General features: G+C 45.0%; 1 pseudogene; it reads right to left on the reverse strand.

Moving 5' to 3' along the window:
* LOC106586654 (potassium voltage-gated channel subfamily KQT member 4-like) overlaps window positions 1-17,684 on the reverse strand; it is a 129,796-nt pseudogene extending 112,112 nt beyond the window's left edge.
* Between the last annotated feature and the right edge of the window lie 406 nt (window positions 17,685-18,090).

Here is an 18,090-nt window from a genome sequence, read left to right on the forward strand (position 1 = left end):
TTTAAAAAGTGACATGTGATCATGTATGCAGTTTTATCTCTACTGTCTCGCTATATGGGATTTGAATAGATTAGAATAGAGCTGTATATAACAGACTAACATAACAGACTCTATCCATTAGACAACAATACAGTAATACTACTGTAGTCAACCAGGCTCTCTCTCTCTCTCTCTCTCTCTCCCTCTCTCCCTCTCTCCCTCTCCCTCTCTCCCTCTCCCTCTCTCCCTCTCTCCCTCTCTCCCTCTCCCTCTCCCCCTCTCGGCCCTATTAAAAGCATAGTTGATAATATGAGCCCATTTAGTGGAGCTACTGTATAGTATGTAGTATGTATCTCAGCCAGCACCCACACACTCACACAGGCACTGCTCTTCAAACAAGCAGCTGTTGGGTGTGTCGCTGCCCAGTTGCTCAACACACACACACCAATGTGGCTTCCTTCCCGGGGGTCAAGCATCGCTTTGTAAAGATGAACACTGAGGAGTTGATTTGTCAAGGCTACATGTGGTGAGCTGGCAAGCAACAGCAATAAGGCGCAACCTGGGCCGAGGTCCATTCTGTTCCAACTGACTAGTTTATGGAGAATAACTGACACTAATCATGGCCGTGATTTACAACGTTACGAGGATGGTTGAGTGTGTAAATGGGTTGTTTATGCTTCAAAAACGTGATAGTTAAATGAAGTGAACTCTAACACTTCAGAATACTTTTAGGAGGATAACTGACACTTTAATTATGTGTACTGTGATGTGATTACGAAGGATTTACAACTGTGTAAGGATTCTTGAGTGTCTTGACGTTTCAGCTAAATGGACTGAACCATAATACTCCAGAGGGGGTGAGAATAATTCAGTATGGGGCGAACCATTGGATGTTAAAGGCTCTGTTTTATGTGTCCCTCCCCCGTTCTTTCCTTGCGGTCCCTTGGATGCCGATTGGGGTTGACAGTCCAGCTGGCAGGACACACTACACACAAGACGAGGCTGCTGCTCTCACATAAACACACACACAAACGTGTGCACACACACACACACACACACACACAGTTAGTTTCAGTTAAAAGCATATCATCTCCATCTACAAAGTCCCAGTCAGTGCTTACTGAGAGCAGGGGCAAGCCAGAGTGCACACACAGCTATGGAGAATGGCATTCGCAAGCCTTCAACTGTGAAGGGAAAGTCATAGCTTGTGGATAAAGAGTAGATGGAAAACATCATGACACTCACGCTGATAGACAGCTAATCTATCCAGAGAGAAAATGGCAATAGCAGAGTAGTAGAACGATTTCAAAAGGAAATGTCTATCACTTCATGTCAACTGCATGTGTAGGATCTCTCCCCTCTCTCTCATTCTCTCTCTTCCTCTGTCTCTCTCTTTCCCCTCTCTCTCATTCTCTCTCTTCCTCTGTCTCTCTCTTTCCCCTCTCTCTCATTCTCTCTCTTCCTCTGTCTCTCTCTTTCCCCTCTCTCTCATTCTCTCTCTTCCTCTGTCTCTCCAACCTACCTTAACCCCCATTCATACAGCTCTGTGGATACCCAACAACCCAAATCCAACCCGTGTGGTATTTCCAGCAAACTTTCCCTAATTTCGAAGAACACAAATAAAGAGTTTCATTTTGGTTGGCTAGGGTAGTGTGGGATTATCAAACTACGGCTGGGTCTGTGGAGTCTCACTAGTTTAGTCCGACTGGGGGGTTATAGTGTGTGCGTGTGTGTGTCAATGTGTGTGCGTGCGTGCGTGTGTTTGCGTGCTCGATCATGCGTGGGTACCTGTGTGTGTGTGTGTGTGTGTGTGTGTGTGTGTGTGTGTGCGTGCGTGCGTGCGTTTGAGTGCTCGTGCATGCGTGGGTACCTGTGTGTGTGTGTGTGTGTGTGTGTGTGTGTGTGTGTGTGTGTGTGTGTAGAGGAAAAAGCTCTGAGAAAAAACACAAGGTTGACTTGAAGTGTGGGCCACTCTCACAGAACGCGGCCTTAAACATTTGTTGAACTTTGACCTTGTTGATAGAGGGGCCTGAAATACACACCCCAGGAGAAAAGGCTATGTCAAAAGTCAATGGAACTTGACGAACCAAAAGTGTGGTGAGATACAAGCAGAACCAAAAGGAGACAGCTGTAAGAAACTCACACTGTTCCATTCACACATTACACAGTGGTCTATGGTGAGCCACGATCCTTATAGGTGAACCATATTGTATACGGCAAAAGCCCTACGCTATGCGGCACCATACAGTAAGCTAGCTAGGCAACCAACCAATAGGGTCGATATAGATATGTTGTTTCCCAATGATATATCAAGGCAGAGAGCTAAAGCAACATTCTCAGCTGCCTCCGAGGCTGCTGGGAGGTTTTCACCGAGCCGAGCCTTGGAGGGTCGCCCGTTCAGTGAGGTTGTTCTATCGTTCCACCTCTTCTCCTCTCTCCCTCTCTAGTCCCCCTCCTCTCTCTATCTCTCTCTCTCTCTCTCTCTCCCTCTCTGTCTCTACGTTTCCCACAGTGAGTCTTTTTATGCCCTCAAGCAGGAGCGCTGTGTACAACCTCTCTTTATTGGCTAGGGTCACGGACGGTTGCCAATAGCAACCTCGATTTCGATGGGGGTGGTGATGGGGTGGGGGAATTGATGATGTCAGTTTGGCTATTTTGGAACGCAGAAGAAATAGTGTTGAAACGGGCGGCGTGGACATGGCGAGAGGGAGAAGAGGAAAGAGAGAGGGAGGAGAAGGAGGAGAGAGGGCCGAGGGCCCGCAGTGACAGAGAGAGAGTTCCTTCATTTCAGAACATGCTGTGCAAACAAGCTCCTCTTGCATATGCGCACGCACACACACACACACACACACACACACACACACACACACACACACACACACTGAGATGCATGTTCAATGGGCTGCTTCTAAGCTTGTGATTACTCATAATAGCAGCAGGATAAACAGCTAAAGGAAGTAACAGGCACTGAAGGAGGAGATAAATATTTTATACTTCCTCTGTCTTTGGTGTTTGACTCATAAAATGAACGACTTTCATCATTCTCCTCAACTGAAAGTGAAACCTGATTCATCTCCCCAATAATTACTGTGATTAAGTTCCAAATATCTTTACACATGTTTAAGTGAGGTTTAGTAAACACATTTGAGACGTACACTCCAGAGAACAAAGGGCTCCAAAATAGTTATTCCGCTCTCCCCCCTGGTTCCAGGTAAAAACCCTCTTGGGTTCCAGGTAGAACCTTTTTGGGTTCCATGTACAGCCCTCTGTGGAAAGGGCTCCACATGGAACCCAAAACGGTTCTACCTGGAACCAAAAAGGGTTCTTCAAAGGGAAGAACGCTTTTAGGTTCTAGATAGCACCTATTTTTCTAAGTGAGTAGTGCTGCTGACATGCTGTAGTATGACAGAACGGAGCAATGTGTCCACCGACCAGCACTGCCTTCCAGTCTAGAGGCACTAGAGAGAGACAGACAGCACATCTCTCTCCTTTCCACTTTCTAGTTTTCTTTCCTCTTATCCTCTATGTTGCTCTTTCTCACCCACTCCTTCTCTCTCTTTCTTTGTCCCTCCCTCCCTCCATCATCCCTGCTCTCTCCCCCCTTTCCCTTCATCTTCCTCTCTAGGTGGAGGGGACACCAGTGTTGGTGGACAGGCTGCTTGGCCAGCTGTCGTGGGGCCTTGTGGGTAACACATGGTCAGAGGGCCCCAGATACTGTAGACACCACTACCGGGGGACCAACCTGGCTCCTCTCTCTCTCTCTTTCTTTGTCTCTCTCTCTGTCTCTCTCTCTATCTGCTGCTGTCCACTCTCTCCAGGAAGCGTCACTCTGCCTGACCCCTGCAGGAAGCAACACCGTTAGCTAACTTGACAGTGATGTAGACAACCCACTGCCCTTGGATGGCTCTCCCTTAAATAATGCTGACCACATCACAATGTTGACCGAGCCTACGTTAGATAAGATGGTGCTGCATTAAACACTATGTGGGAACCCTGTAAAGATTCCACTAAGCTGCATTTTAAAGGCCTGTAGGCCTTTTTTTATGACTAATTCAAGACAGAAGTATTTGACCCAAAGATTGTGTCATTTGCAACCGCTAGGGATACCTCACCCAAAGTAAACCTAAACCTGTGTGACAAATGAAAATCAAATAAAAAATGAACAAGAAAATAAATCTAAGAGAGAGAGAGGGGTGAGGGAGAGAGAGAGAGAGCAGAAAACAAATCCATAAACATATGAATCCCATGTATTAGTCAACACCATGTTTTGATTCCCTCACTGCTATGCAAACTCCTCCGTTGTTAGTGTGACCCGGCAGGGGGTGCTACTGCCTGATGATGACGTCTCATCACCAACAAAGGGCCCCTGGCAAACGGGTCACAGCTTCAACGCTGCTCGAGGTGCACATAACCCATGTGACGTTAAAATGACCAGAGTGACGGAATAGCTCTACTGTGTGTGTGTCGGGGTGGGGGGGAGTGGCTGTGTTACTCTTAGAGGGGGGGAAACGGACGTCCACACTTAGCTTAGTCGCTAAATATAGCACTACAGAGGGAAGCAGTGGCGACCCGGCTAGTGGCTAACTGTCTCCCATGGCTAACTAGAGTAGCTTTAGCCTAGCGGTGGGTGACAGTGTGTTAGCTGTTTGTTAAGAAGAGCTATACTGGCCAGATGAGAGAGACATTAGAGTGTGCATTTTCTTCAGCCTACCACCGCGTCTAGTAACGGCCTTGATGGTTGCTATGGAGATGACGTACTGCACTCTGAAAATTGCCCTTTTCACTCTGAGGATCTCAAGCAGGTTTTTGAGGGATGGTTGGGTTTACTTACAATCCAAGCAGGAGGTCGAACGTCTTAGCTTCTTTGATCTATTGTGGAGAGGCCTATGACACATTCTCCGAATCCCTTAAAATCCAAAGTTATTTGTCCAAATCCACATTAACGCTCCCTCAGACCAAAGACAGAAGGAGCTCAAGCTCGTCGTAGCTTTTAAGTTCTATTATGGATATTTTCTAGTAGACAGCATTAATAGCCTCAAAAAAAAATGTTATTTGTCAAAATACGTCCAAATCCACATAACATGCTGTCAGACCGAACACTTAGCTCCCGAAATGAGTCGAGTAGCCTCCCCTCCATCCCTCCATCCCTCCATCTCCCTCAGAGGCTGGCATCTGCTGGCCCCATTTCTATCCCCATTTGTGATTAAAGCTTGAGGAACAAAACAACAACAACACAGTAAAGGAGACAGCGAACAAGACAACAAAGCCAGGAGAGGACAGATAGCCGACGCACGTGCTCCCTCCCTAGAGCTCTGCTACCCGACCCGAGCCCGACAGGCCCCCGACATTCTACATGGGGTTCGGGGCGGGTCGGGATGATTTTTATCATCCCTAACCAGGGAACGGGTAGGGCTGTGGTATCACTAAATTGATCAATAACGTTTTGAAGCTGAGCAATTTGCTCGTGCTCTGCTGTAGTACAGTCTGACTATTATATCATGGTGCCAGAAGTGCTTCAACCTCGTCACATATAAAACAGCAGAGAAAATAATAACGTTGAGTTTTATCTGAGTTTAGAGTGACGGAAAAGTAGCTAACAGCTCACTGCTCTCTCATGTCTCATCACTGAGCAGCCCAAGCGGAGCCGTTGCTATGGATACTTACAGACTCAAAGCAGGCATGAGCAGAGTGCGGGCGAGGGGCAGACAGAGAGGAGCAGCTAATGGATTTACTAACGGAGGAAGTTATTGCTGATTTCGGGTTTCAGGCAGGGTCTTAAATTTGGCAGCGTCAGGCCTGGGAAGGCCTGAATGTCGCCAGCATGGGTACGGCTCAGGCTTAAAATTCATGCCCGTACAGGGCTCGATTCCTCCCTCCTTGCTCAGAATGTCTGTGTCCTCGCTATGGTAGTTCGCTTGTCAATATACTTAGCCGCTAATGCTAGCTTCCACAGCTGTGCGTCGTGACAGCGATTCAAACAAACAGTATCTCCATTGGCTATGGGGGTAGAGAGTAGTGTGGAGACACCCCTTTGGCAAAGGCAGAGTGAGGCTTTAGCCCAGAGAGAGGGACAGCAATGGGGGATCTCTGCAGTTATACCCGACTAGCAGTGGAGAGTATGTCATCAAGCGGGATTTGTTTTTTGTTGTTGTGTTGGTCACAATGGGAGATAAGAGGAGAAGAGACACGATATCAAACAAACAACTGAGGTGGAGAGAAAAGAAGGGAAGGAAAGGAAAGAGAGAGATGGGTTAGTGAGAGAAACAGATGGGGGGGGATTACAGAGATCAAAACGGCAAAAGAAAGAAAGAAGGATCAAAACAGAGTTGATGATGATGGCAAAGAGCTTAGTAGTGGGGTACTTTTCTCAGTATGTGTCCCAATAGTGGTGGAAAGCCCAGATATGACTGCCTGTGCCCTTGTCAGTTACACAAACCTCCCATAAGCAAACTGAAAGTGAGCCTCTACGTAAAACGACAAGATCTGGGTGTCATTAAGATCAAACAGCGTCGCACAGCTTTCTCAGAACCTAAGGTCATGTGGGAGGAAAATGGTTGAGTATTGGTTTAGGTAAATGACTGAGGTTTATTTGTTAGCTAATGCAACGTGCGCCTGTGTGGAAGTGCCCTGTGTGTTTCTATGTTTGCGGCTAGGCCATCTCTAAAAACAGTTATGTGGGAACTCCCTCAGTGCAAACATAGTACTGAAATTAGACACCTGTGTTTCAGAGGCCATTCATAGTGACTCACATAGGCATATAGGGCTATGGAAGTGAATGCACAACTACATGCTAGAACCTGTACAATGTACAACTACATGCAGGTCGAGATATCTGATAACATTACATTTCCTAAGTCTGATGATTGGTGTGAGAGTCTGACAGGTTTTCAACAAGCTAAGTTCAAGGTGAGTTCTTTACAGAAGTAGGACTGGATCTTCAACTCAGTGTTTGGTCTTACGGAGTTCGATACATCTGATGTAATCTTATTTCATGAATGTAACGCGACTCGTATAAAGGGGTCCAAGGCGTAGCTTGTAGAGTGCTCATTTTTTTTACTTTAATGAAGACACTTAAACAAAACAAACAGCCAACAGTTCCGTCAGGTACACTTGACAAAACGGAAAACAACTACCCACAAAAACCCAGGAAGAAAAACCCCTACTTAAATATGATCTCCAATCAGAGGCAACGAGGACCAGCTGTCTCCAATTGGAGATCAACCCCCCCCAAAAAAAACATAGAAATAGAAAACCTAGAACACAAACATAGAAATAGAAAATATAGAAAAACACAAAACACCCCCTGTCACGCCCTGAAGTACTCTAGTATAGAAAATGACATCATACTGGGGTCAGGACGTGACAATGAATCATCAAATTGGGATGATTTGTGTGTGTGTCAGACATCTGAATTTACCTAGTCCAAGGAGAGTCCTTGATAAAAAAAAACCGTGTGATACAGAAGCAGGCTATGCAGAAAGTCAAATATAAATGTTGTCGACAAGGGGAGCATGTCCAAAAAATATATATATAAAGATTTCAATATGATTTAAATATAATTAGCATGTTAAAACGTTTTGTCACACAAGCGGAATGTTTGGCCACTTGGGTGGATGAATGGGGACAAATTTTTGTGGCACGTCTTCAGAGCATGAAGGCTCTAACATACTCCCCCGCCTGTGCTCTTCTTGGGCCCAACACAAACACACACACACACACACACACACACACACACTACTGCACACGTCTCAAGCAAGCAGTGGTGTAAATTGCTAAAGTCTAAATAATTTAAAGTACTATTTAAGTCGTTTTTTGGTGTAGCTGTACTTTACTTTTTCTATTTTTGTCTACTTTTACTTTTACTTGAGTACATTCCTAAATAACATAATGTACTTTTTACTCTATACATTTTCCCTGACACCCAAAAGAACTTGTTATATTTTGAATGCTTAGCAGGACAGGAAAATGGTCCAAATCACACACTTATCAAGAGAACATCCCTGGTCATCTCTACTGCCTCTGATCTGGCAGACTCACGAAACCCACATTCTTGCTGGAGTGTGCCCCTGGATATCTGTAAATTAAAAAAACAAGAAAATGGTGCTGTGTGGTTTGCTGAAATATAAGGAATTTGAAATGATTTATACTTTTACTTTTGTTATTGGGGTGGCAGGTAATCTAGTGGTTAGAGCGTTGGGCCAGTATCCGAAAGGTTGCTAGATCGAATCCCCGAGCTGACAAGGTAAAAATCTGGTGTTCTGCCCCTCAACAAGGCAGCTAACACACTGTCATTGTAAATAAGAATTTGTTCTTAACTGACTTGCCTAGTTAAATAAAAAACATATATATTTTACCAATTACATTTACTTTTGATACTTAAGTATATTTAAAACCAAATACTTTTAGACTTTTACTCAAGTAGTATTTTACTGGGTGACTTCACTTTTACTCAAGTATGACAATTGTGTACTTTTTCCACCACTGCAAACAAGTTTCCTTACACACACACACACACACACACACACACACACACACACACACACACACACACACACACACACACACACACACACACACACACACACACACACACACACACACACACACACACTTGCACCCCTTCCTTGCATCAACGTCTCTATTCAAGCTTCCTCTCATCATCACCTCTGTTCTGGCCTTGCTTCAACCAGCCGCCGTCTTCTCTGCCGTCAAGTGCGTCTGTCTGACGCTTCTGCTTTGTGTCACGCGGGCTCCTTGTGACTATCAAAACACTCTGTCCTCTTTCAAAAGACACCCCTCTGTTAACAACATCTACACATCTTACTGAATCACACCGCCGGACACAGTGTTTACTGGGTCTGCGTCGCTGCTTCTGAATTACTTCAGCTTCGCCTGACAGAGCATGTAGACTCACACTTTTTCCATTGACTCAGAGAGCTAGCTACGTAGTACACACTACATATGCCTTCCAATAGGGAAAAACAAGGGAGAGTGTATGGGATCTTACTGAATCTATTGACATCGCTCTGGGTTGGTTAGTCAGTGACACAATGTACTGCATGCCATGTTTTAATGAACTGTAAATGAGTTTGATTTGATCTGTTTAGGCCGAGGAGCGGCCGTTACACTGACAAAGTGCACAGCGTAGAATGTGAATAGAATTGGCACCATCACTTCCGCTGCAGTGTGTATCAGTGTAGTATGGGTGCATGACGTGGGTCTTCTTCATTGATGTGTTGATGAATGCGGGTTTGCTCGAGGCGGGAGAAACCGGAAAAGGACAACATGGCAGTGGAGTAGGTCGATTCCAGGAAGAAGAAGATGTGGCATTTCGATGTGTCAAATTGAGTGACAGGTGAATTGCATACAGCAGCTCAAGGTTATGTCTACTTGATCTCAGTTTCATAAAAAAATAAACTTCATTTTTATAGATTCTGCATGAGGAAATGACTTACTTCCTGAATCATAGAAAGGGTTGAGATTGCAAAAAATGCAGTCTTGCATAGCACCTTGGGGTGTGATGCACAGAAGGCTTACTGTCAGTGTTATACCATTCATCCAACATCCACCACATACTCTGCAACCACCACCCTGGCCATACTCGGGAACGAAAACCCTCTCTGGCGATCTCTCATTGGCTATTGCTGATCACTGTTCTCAAAACTTGTCACTGCACCTCTCACACTACAAGAGCATTGCTGATTTTGTATTGATAAAATAAAACATGTTTGAAAATACGAGATCGGTAGCCCTCATATTGCGTCTCTTTGATCCGCTAACTTTAAGCGAGCATCGGTGACAGCCGCGCGCCTCGAGTAGGCAACGACATGAAGATTTTGTCTCCGTTCTCAAAAACTTGTCTGGGACAGGTAAATCGGGGCCAAAATCATGTAGTGCACACCTGGCTTTAGCCGTCCCGCATGCCAGCGCAGGAACCCGACGAGGCGGAAGGTTCCATGTGCATATCCGTTTCCTGACATACTTGCAGGGATAGGATCTTGTTAATCCAGAGGTAAGATGAATGGCGGCACTGTGTGTCTGAGTGTTGGGGGAAGGGGAGGGGGGGGGGGGGGGACCAGAGGGAGGTAGGCAGAAGGGAAACGAGTCCCTGGCGGGCAGTGATGCAGTCAGCTAGGCACAAAGACTGGCTCAGTCCTCAGTCCTGCTCTCCCTCTCACAAATAAGGCAAATGAAATGGATAAACACAAACAGTGCATATCCTGCTTTGGCTCTGCATGCAATCTTATATCATCATGAAGTATTTGGGACCGTGATCGTAATCTTCCATGATCTTATGATCTTATATCTTGTATAAAAATGGAAGAATTTAGTATTTGAAATTGGGATGTTCATCTTGACACTTGTAGCGGTCGTGTCATATTAGGGTTCCACCCACTGTTGTTCATGCGATATGGATGTATTTGCATGTAAATGACACGGTATGCGTGCTAGGTCAAAGGTCGTAGAGGTAGAGCATGTCAATATGGAGGGTGTAGCTCTCGATACTACTAGATTGAAGCCTTGACTGAAGTGCACTTCAGTCTTCTGTGCCTTTCCCTTCTATTTTGGCAAGGAAAAGGTGAAGACCCAGGTGGATGAGTGCTTGTCAATACCGCCTGAAAGCATGGCCAGGGACAAAGGGGAACTTCTGTGAGTTATCAAAATGCTCACTGAAATAGCCAGGCAAAAATGCATTATGAGACATTGGAATTGGAGTAAACACAAAAACAACATGTTGTGTTGGACTCAATCGTCAGACGAAACCAATTTGGTTCAGGGCCAGTGTACTGTCTTGGTTTTAAGACGTACTGTAGTAAAATAATGTGATTGAGGGATTGGGGATTTTCTTTGTAACCAATTTTTATTGTTGGGGACTAATTACTTCTTTACATGTCTGAAGAAAATAAATGGAAGAAGGATTTTGGGCAAATCCAATTACAAATGATGACTTTCTCCAAGGAATATTCGTGAAACGTATTAGTGAAACGTAGAAAGTGCTATGCGAAAGCATGAGTATCTCCGTAAATCCTCTCTGACGTCCACTTCATTCTTACCCAAAGTTTTCTAAAGTCGTTAAAGGAAAGGTCATCACTAGGACGCAGGGGATGAACCAACACAACCCACACAGATACCCAGAGCCCCAGGTATGTGAGTCATGTAAGTAGAGCTTCAGAAGAGTCACTGGAGCTTTTACAGGTGGGATTGACTGGTTAAAGTCCCCTCTTCAATAACAACACAAATAAACAGTCGTTCTTACATAATGCCTTTTTAAAAAACGAAACAAACTGTATGAAAGGCATGTCATATATCCTGATTCATTTATCATAGTATTGACATTGCTAATGTAACCGATGTGAAATGGCTAGTAGTTAGCGGTGGTGCGCGCTAGTAGCGTTTCAATCAGTGACGTCACTCGCTCTGAGACCTGAAGTAGGGTTTCCGGCTTTTGTGGCGCGATGGGTAACGATGCTTCGTGGGTGTCAGTTTTTGATGTGTTCGAGCCCGGCTTGGGGCGAAGAGAGGGACGGAACCTACACTGTTACACTAATGACCCGATGACAATTGCGATCACGTGTCACAAGGAAATCTGGTTGCCTTCACCTTCCTGCCTTGTTAAACAACTGTGATTTGAAAGACCTCAAGCTGAAAAAGATGAACATGCTTATGTACAGTATAGCGCAGACATAGCATCATTTCGAGTTTGATAGTCTATATTAAATCACCAACATTTAGTTCCATTGGATTTCTTAAAGCTTAAAACACAGTGAATAAACCATTCAACTGTATATTAAGGCTAACTATTGCTCCTTCACACCAATTACTACAGATGACTCGGCAAGCACAAAGGCAATCGCAGTATAATCCATTACCAATCAGTCTCAGTATCACAATCTATAGTTAAGCGAGGTCGAGGTGGGGGGGCTCAGATATCCTTCATATCTAATGCTCTACTCTTGCTCATCTCCCCAGGGCTGAAAGAAATCACTCACTAACTTCCCAGACATGACCCAACCAACCATGCGCTCCCAAAGAGACAAGCTTCTGCAGTCGAGAATATGATCAACAAATCTGGCCTATCAGATTCACGGGCTCCAGTAAAAGAACTGACAATGCAGTAATGATGTAACCACCCCACCCCTTAGTAGCCTGACTTTGATTTATTAGGATCCCAATTAGCTGATGCCAATGGAGCCAGCTAGTCTTACTGGGGTGCGGCACATAACGAAAAAGATTTTATACTTTACAATTTACATACGTTTAGAAACATTAACATGTAGTGTGTGTGTGTGTGTGTGTGTGTGTGTGTGTGTGTGTGTGTGTGTGTGTGTGTGTGTGTGTGTGTGTGTGTGTGTGTGTGTGTGTGTGTGTGTGCGTGTGTGTGTGTGTGTTCGGGTGTGCGTGCATCTATCATTTACACATAAACTCAGCAAAAAAAGAAAGTCCTCTAGCTGTCAAGTGCGTTTAATTTCCGCAAACTTAACATGTGCAAATATTTGTATGAACATAACAAGATTCAACAACTGAGAGATAAACTGAACAAGTTCCACAGACTTGTGACTAACAGAAATGGAATAATGTGGGGGGGGGTCAAAATCAAAAGTAACAGTCGGTTTCTGGTGTGGCCACCAGCTGCATTAAGTACTGCAGTGCATCTCCTCCTCATGGACTGCACCAGATTTGCCAGTTCTTCCTGTGAGATGTTACGCCACTCTTCCACCAAGGCACCTGCAAGTTCCCGGACATTTCTAGGGGGAATTGCCCTAGCCCGCACCCTCTGATCAAACAGGTCCCAAACATGCTGAATGGGATTGAGATCCGGACTCTTCGCTGGCCATGGCAGAACACTGACAGGAAATCACGCACAGAACGAGCAGTATGGCTGGTGGCATTGTCATGCTGGAGGGTCATGTCAGGATGAGCCTGCAGGAAGGGTAACACATGAGGGAGGAGGATGTCTTCCCTGTAATGCACAGCGTTGAGATTGCCTGCAATGACAACAAGCTCAGTCCGATGATTCTGTGACACGTCGAATTCACATTTATCGTCGAAGGAATGAGCGTTACACCGAAGCCTGTACTCTGGAGCGGGATCAATTTGGAGGTGGAGGATCCGTCATGGTCTGGGGTGGACCCTCCACCTCCTGAAACAAAACCGCGACTCGTCAGTGAAGAGCACTTTTTGCCAGTCCTGTCTGGTCCAGCGATGGTGGGTTTGTGCCCATAGGCGAAGTTGTTGCCGGTGATGTCTGGTGAGGACCTGCCTTACAACAGGCCTACAAGCCCTCAGTCCAGCCTCTCTCAGCCTATTACGGACAGTCTGAGCACTGATGGAGGGATTGTGCGTACCTGGTGTAACTCAGGCAGTTGTTGTTGCCATCCTGCACCTGTCCCACAGGTGTGATGTTCGGATGTACGGATCCTGTGCAGGTGTTGTTATACGTGGTCTGCCACTGCGAGGATGATCAGCTGTCCATCCTGTCTCCCTGTAGCGCTGTCTTAGGCGTCTCACAGTATGGACATTGCAATTTATTGCCCTAGCCACATTTGCAGTCCTCATGCCTTCTTGCAGCATGTTCACTCAGATGAGCAGGGACCCTGGGCATCTTTATTTTGGTGTTTTTGAGAGTCAGTAGAAAGGCCTCTTTAGTGTCCTAAGTTTTCATAACTGTGACCTTAATTGCCTACCGTCTGTAAGCTGTTAGAGTCTTAACGACCGTTCCACATGTTCATTAATTGTTTATGGTTCATTGAACAAGCATAGGAAACAGTGTTTAAACCCTTTACAATGAAGATCTGCGAAGTTATTTGGATTGTTACGAATTTCCATTGAAAGACAGAGTCCTGAAAAAGGGACGTCTCTTTATTTGCTGGGTTTACATGAACAACTAGGGGACGTAAAATGGACACGCTCTCTTCAGGGGATCATAAAAAAGGACACCCCCCTCCAGAGATGATGACCCCAGACACGATGACATCACTGAGCAATAATACAGTGATGCTTTGTGGGTAGTAAGAATATTGTTCTCATTTCTTACATTGCAGTGGGTAGGGAAAGAATGTTCAAATCATGTATCTATACTGTACTGTATGAGAAACACAATACACATAGGCCTACTGGTCTTCTGCATGGCTCAAGGGCACAATGATGAGGCATGTTTGGAAGAACATGATCAGCTGCCTGTCAATGCAAGAGAGTGACAAGGAACTGTGACCCCACAATTGATCTGCAGATACCCCCAACACACAAACACAAACTAGCTAAATCTTCCCCTATGACCCCAGAATGTTGATTCTCAAAACACCCTCAGAACCCTGCACTCATCCACACACACTTCCTTCCTCCAGCCAGGCTCAGAGAGACAGAAAGTGATAACAGCACTGTCACCAGTGGCGGTTCTACACCATTTCAACTGGGGGGGCCAAGCTGGGGCCAGTTGTACTGTTAGAGGGGCCAGTTACATTAATAACAGATGTAAACAAAGAACAATAGCAAAAATGAGCTATGTAAAAATTATTTCATACTCCACATTTAGGGGGGCCACAAGGGGGTCCAAAATTAGTGGCACAGGGGCACTGCCCCCCCCGAACCGCTAGTGACTGTCACACTCCGGGAAATCAAATGCAGCTGGTCGCCTGGTCAACAAGCGGAGGCCATCTGACGGAGACCAGATGGACAGAGACACCGAGGCACAGTGAAGATTGACTCTTTCCTGTATCTGGTCTGAAGCCCCTCAGGGCCAAACAGAAGACTCATATAAAGTACTCGCATGCTGAACTCATATAGAAGTGATGTAGGCCTATGGAAGTAGAACTCAAGCACTTGCTTAATATCAACACTGTAAGGGCCCTGCAGAATAACCCATACACAGTGCATTAAGAACTTGTATAGAAGTTGTACACAGAACTCGTAGAAGGTGTGCTCATATGAATTTATATAGTGCTCATTCTCATCACTGTAGCCTACTCAACATTGTAGTCTGTTACAATATAAGTTTGTTTGTGATCATGTACTGATGTCGTATCTTAATTTGATCATCCTGTTGTTGCAGGAATTTTCTTACACAGCAGGAAATGCAAACTTGTAGTGTATTCAAGGTTTAAAAAGGCTTCTAAAGCTTGTGTAATTTCCACATAAATATGTCAGACCTGATTAGCCCTAATGAAAAATGTATCAACCCCTACAAAAAAATGTATATATAATATACATATCCACATACAGTATATACACATGGACTCTACAAGGTGTTGAACGGGTTCCACAGGGATGCTGGCCCATGTTGACTCCAATTCTTCCCACAGTTGTGTCAAGTTGTCTGGATGTCCTTTGGGTGGTGGACCATTATTGATACACACGGGAAACTGTTGAGGGTGAAAAACCTGGCAACGTTGCAGTTCTTGACACACTCAAGCCAGTGCACCTGGCACCTACCACCATACCCAATTCAAAGACACTTAAATATGTTGTCTTGCCCATTCGACCTCTGAATTGCACACATACACAATCCATGTCTCAATTGTCTCAAGGCTTAAAAATCTCTTAATCTACACTGATTGAAATAGTAGATTTAACAAGTGACATCAATAAGGGATCACAGCTTTCACCTGGAAAAACCTGGTCAGTCTATTTCATGGAAAAAGCAGTTGTTCCTAATGTTTTGTACAGTCAGTGTAAATATCCACATAATTATTCACATTTCCTGTTGCTGCAGGATTCTTGTCCTGCTGTGAGAAACTGAGTCAAATTTAGACACTGCATCTGTACCGCTCATTGTGTACAATGTTTACTTCACAAAAGCTCTTGAATAATTTACACAATTCATCAGTGTGAGTCAGTGTGAGGGGGTTTTTACATTCAGAATTAGCTGTAAAATTGGACAGTAAAGTGGTACTGGGTTATTTTTATGGATGAGATGAATGTATGGACTACATTAGAACCAACCTGGGCTTTATTTCACTTGACATTTCTCTCTGCATTCTGGGTAGTCTTGGTAGGCTATACAACAGATCAACTTAATTGAGCAGGGTTTGGAGATGGGTAGGATCTAGCACAAGTAAAACAGCAGCATATGATTGTCTGTTATAAGCGTTCAGTTAATCTGTCTTTTTTTTATGAGATATGGTAAAAATACAAAATAGAAGAGAATGACTGCCTTTTGGAAAGTCCAAAACCGATTGAAATTATAATTTCAGATCATCATCAGATATCATGGCCCCATTCTTATTCAAATTAGATGCATTTCCAAGAAATGTGTCCAGACATTTATCGTGGTAGAACTCTACAGGAGCATGTTTTGAGGTGGAGGCAACAGGTGGACGGACACACGAGCTTCTGACCGATGGCGGAATAAAACAACTGCGCAAGAAGACTTCATACCATGCAGATAGATGTATGAAATGTTTCACTTACACAAACGCATGGTAGATGAACGCCCAGGCTCGTGGTCTCTCCAGCACGTTGTACAGTAAATTTTGCAGCCTTCGGTAACGGACGTTTCTCCGGCCGCTCTGAGCGCTGTATATGAGCGGCTTTCCCAGCAGGCTGAGCCGGGCTCCCTTGTTTCCCCTCAGGCTCTCCGAACCCCCGGCACCTGTAGCGCTGGAGGCCGACAGCAAACCGTCCCCAGCACTGGCGTTGTTCATCATCCTTCGGCCGGACTCCACATCCTTCAAGTTATAGCCCTCGGCGCGGTGGCCCGGAGAAGTTTTCATCCAGAGCCCCGTGCCGCCTTCATCTCCGCTGTGGTTGCGGGGCATGGCATCACCAGGGCGGGCATGAAGTGCTGATGTGCAAAGGTCCTCTGGGGCATGCGTGGCTGTCTTGGAGGTGTAGATGTGGAGCTCTCTGAATGAACAGCAAATTAAGTATTCCAGCTCCTTGGAGTTAGATATGAAACCATAGGCAAGGCAAGCTGTTTAACCCGTCTGCGTTTTGACCGCCCTCTTTCGCCCTGTCAACCATCAGCACTCCATATGCAGTGTCGGGTTTACCCCAGCTGTGTGTCCCCTGCGCGTAAACGAAATGCACTAAGCCCGCAATTCTTCAGTGGGCGCGTCTTGAGGTCTAGTTCCAACAAATTGTCACCACTATCCCAGGTAGTTTAAAGGGGAGTTGTAGTCAGCACGACCCGGGTGAACGCACTCGGCTCGTATGGTTTTGCATAAACACAAAGGAAGGGAATTTCTCACCAGTGCGTTGAGCTCAGCCTGTTGCTTCCAATATAAGTCAGCGGCGGAGGCGCACGGTGATGGCTGCGGCCAGCCGATACCGCGCATTAAATGCTAAAGAGAACGCACCACACGAATTGTTTCCAATTGAAGCATTTGTCAACGTACTGATGACAATTCCGTATCTTCAGATATTTTCGAGTCAGCATATCCTCGTTCCTCATGCTTGGAAACTGCTAGTATAAACTCAGCTAGCCGCAGAGTCTTTAAGTGATTGAGAGATGTTTCATTGTCAATTGAGCGCTTGAAACACAAGTCGCACTGAAAACCACGATTTTATTCAGTTGGCACTCAATTTCCCTTTAGGCAAAAACGATGCAAATAACTAAAGTGAAAAATTACGAGACGCATTTGAACGCTCTATTAAATTGGCCTAGACTATAGCTTAATGAATTTTCCATTCAGAAGTGAAAATATATTCCATTCGATGGAAAAAATAAACCGCAAACGGTATGACATCTGTATAAAATATCTAGACTACAGTAGCCTACACAGATGAAAAAGTCGTTCTGAATTCCACCCGCGGGCGCGCCACCCAAAACGACATTATAGACTATAGCAAAAATAATCATTATGAGCGTCTCGGATTTATTAATAATTATGTGAAGAATTCCTACTTATTAATATCCTCTCCCCCCCCCCTCTTAGTTCTCTGTCTGCAGCTACTGACACCATGACCACGTGACATGGCCCGAACTAAAATACCGAGACGCGGTGCAGTATAATAACCCACACATTGGATAGGTTGTTCTGTCATATACATTTCCCAATTACTTAAATGATAGACTTGGTTGATCTTCCAACAGAAATAGTTAACAAATTAATGGGGGGATGGAGAACTTGGTTAGTTCATTATGTTCAACCAAAAACAGACAGATCCAGTGTT

Source organism: Salmo salar, chromosome ssa02 (assembly GCF_905237065.1).
Source record: "Salmo salar chromosome ssa02, Ssal_v3.1, whole genome shotgun sequence".
NCBI classification, from domain to species: domain Eukaryota; kingdom Metazoa; phylum Chordata; class Actinopteri; order Salmoniformes; family Salmonidae; genus Salmo; species Salmo salar.